Raw genomic sequence first — 3,479 nt, 5'->3', positions numbered from 1 at the left:
CACACCTAAAAATTAACCCTACCTTGATGTTCCTTTTGAGGGAATGACTGTTTTCAAAGTATATGAGAGAAAGATTCATTATCCTCTCTTCTTAGAAGTATTTTGGCTGTCCTTCAAAGGTACATTGTTGGACAGTCCATGCTTTCTTTATTCAACATTTCTTGCCAATATTATTCACATGCATATGAGCTGATTGAAAATTCAATCACTAAGTTAGGTGCAGCTTAGTCTTTAAAGTGACATGTCTGGTTTTTAGCATTTTAAAAAGATCTTTTGTGACATATTTGTCCAATGCAATATGTTATTTGATTTCTTTCTTTTCTATAATTATATTTTATTAATTTTCATAAACATTTACAGAGATTTTGGGCTTCCACTCATTCATTGTTGCACTATTCTCTCTACCCTCCTCCCAGTTTGTTCTTGTCCAAATGCCACAGTGCTTGTCAAAGCCAGTTCTGATTAATCTTCTTTGTCAGTGTGTCCTTTGCCATTCCCTATCACTCCTCCCTGAGAGAGACTTCACCCTGAGTCATAAGGAAAAGGGGATGGCGTATTCTCTTAGCTACTTCCTGCTGAAAAGGGACACTGTGGGTTTCAGGGTGAAGATCTTCTCTCACTACTCTAAAGGGCCCCTTTGGCAGTAGGAAACACATAGACTATTATGGAGATTGATTTTGGAATTTAGATGCACTCTTATTGATTGTGCTTGGCTGTACATGTTCATATCCTTGAAGATGTATCATGGGGGTGTTGCAACCTAGAAGACACAAATTTGACTAACAAGTTATAAGTACATGAGTACAAAAATTATGGAAAAGTAAAAGAAAAGATTCTTTCATTGTTTTGCAAACCCTTCCCCAGGTCCCCTCCACCATGTAGCCCTCGCTCTAGTCTCCTGTGATGACAGAAATACCCAGTTATATCTCTCTTTTAAACGGTTCTCTCCCTCCTCTGTTTCAGTGCAGTATACATTATTGAACCCATCTTACTCAGTCTCTCCCCAACCCCAAGGACAGTCCTATTCTACAACAGTGGCATCATGTAATATTTGTCCTTTTGTGACTGGGATATTTCACTCAGCATAATGTTCTCCAGAGTCAACCATTTTGAATAATATTGCATGAGTTGTTTGATTTCTTGACTGCTACTTTCACAGGAATTGATTGAATATCAAAAGAAAAAAAATTCTTGAAAAAATATTTTCTACATTTATAAAAAAAATTTCCCATTCTAAAGACTGTAAGTATAATTTCTTCTGTTGAATTCCTATGAGTTTCATCAATAAGTTGTAGTATATGTGACATTCAGAAATCAAAATTAAGCCACCTGAGTAACATGGGTTGCCAAAAACCCTATTTTCATTTTTTTTTGGGGGGGGGCGAGTGTATTTTTTTAATGACTGCAATAGAAGATTTAAAAATCTCAATTTCTGGAAAACCACTTGTGTTTCCTGTCTGGTACTTCTCCTCAAACTTTTCCTGGGCTTCCTGCCTCGTCTCTGTGTTTACGAGCACAGTCCTTGAAGACATCCTTGTTGACAATGGTTTTGTCCAAGGGCATATTCAAGGAGTACCTTTTGGGCATGAGATGATAGTAGCTAAAAAACTTTCACGAAAACTTGAACTTTGACCAGTTGACAATTTTCTTCTGGTGTATGACAGCTTTCACTTTTCAAATATAGTGGTCAATTCAAGCCACCAGAGCACGACTGTAAAGATGAGCTGAGGTGCCATCAATCAATGTCCTTGACAATGACGGCTTTGTGTCCAGAGTAGCATCTGGCCAGAACCAGCAGTACCTTCTGGGGGTTCAGGAACTTCCCCATTTCCACAGCAATCCCCCAGACCAAGAACAGAAATCTCTATCTTCATTCTTAATGCTGTGTATTTCATATAGTGCAGCTGCTGGGATTATTTGCTCAGCACGTGGACTGAATAAATGTGCTGAAATAATACAACCCTGTCCTGATTTTAAATCACACCGTGTACACTTGCTATCTTTGAACTATTGCCTCTGGTATAGGCTCTGCATGAGTATATTTAAGTGTCCTGAATTTCTCATTTCTCATAATACTATCCACTCTTATCTATTATTGGCTTTGTTTTGATTGTTGGTATTTAGAGAAATAGCATGTTATCCAGACCCAATACTAACAAAGGAAGAGATTTAGACTGTGCTGAAGGCACTGTATTAAATGTGGGGAGAAAAAAAGACCCAGGAATTGATAGAATACAAACTGAAGTATTGCAACGAAAGATGCACCCCTGTGCTTGCATGCCAGCCTACACCATGAGAATTGGAAAACAGCAATCTGGCCAACAAACAGGAAACAATTCATATTTGTTTTTATTCCAATAGGGGTGATCTAACAAGGTGTAGACATTATTAGACAATACCATTAATATCCCATGAAAGTATTATCTTGCTGAACGTTATTAAAAATTGGTTGGAACATTGACAAAGACTTAGCAAAACTCAATCTCTCTCTGGTTTATCTTCTGCTTCTAAAGACAGTCTCACCTGCTCGTGCATTCCATTTTCCTAGTCCTGCTTTAGGATCATATCTCATTCTTTTTTATAGGATCATTAAAATAAGTAAATAGAGTAATTACATTGCCAGCAAGTGGGGCTAATCTCACTGCATGTTGCCTAAATGTCCTAACTGCTTTCAAAACTGGCTGGTCTGTGTCTCAAATACTGACAACAAAGGTAATGGTTTTAAACCTGTACAGGCCAATGGTTTTCTTCTATGCATTTTTAGTTTTGCCTTAGGGGAAAACTGCAGTCACTCCTTTCATAGTGATAATCACTTAAGGTACATCAATTACTGGGAGGCAGTTGGAATGGCTGTGTCATTCAGGACTGTGCATTATCTCTCAGGGCCAGAGTGGGCTTGCCATTTTTGGCTAGGAACTGCTAGTTATCCATTTACAGCCACTTGATTGGAATAATGCAGAAATTTACTTGCTTGCCAAAACTTTTTGGGCTGTGAAATCTAGGAAATGTGTTCTATGTTACCACAGTGATGTCCATTTTTGAGTCCTTGTTTTTGTGTTTCTTTTCAGGATTGTGCTTCATTCCTTTATTTCACCTGCTACCAAAAGAAAAAAAAAAGAAAACAACAACAACAAAAAAAATCAACAACAAAAGCACAAGCCCAAAACAAGAAAACAAATAAGTAAGCAAAGAAATTATTTAGTCCTGCCTTTTATTTTTAATAATGAGAAATTTTGTTTTCCAGCCAAAAAGGAGGTTTGAAAAATCATACAAAAAGATTGTGTGTGACTTGAGATATTTCGTATATTTTGTGACTCATTTCTTAGAATGCAGTAACTTTATGTTTTTTTTTTCTCACATGGATCACAGAGACCCAAGCTGTCATTCCAATCCTTTGGTTGTTGCCTTTTCAAAGCTGAATTCAAGTTTTATATTTGGGGATTATAGATATCTGTAATCCACAAGTAGAAACAAAGTAT

This window comes from Elephantulus edwardii, unplaced genomic scaffold, assembly GCF_000299155.1.
Source record: "Elephantulus edwardii isolate Elephantulus edwardi_28Jun2011 unplaced genomic scaffold, EleEdw1.0 scaffold00019, whole genome shotgun sequence".
Lineage (NCBI taxonomy): Eukaryota > Metazoa > Chordata > Mammalia > Macroscelidea > Macroscelididae > Elephantulus > Elephantulus edwardii.
Note: the sequence above shows the minus strand (reverse complement) of the source record.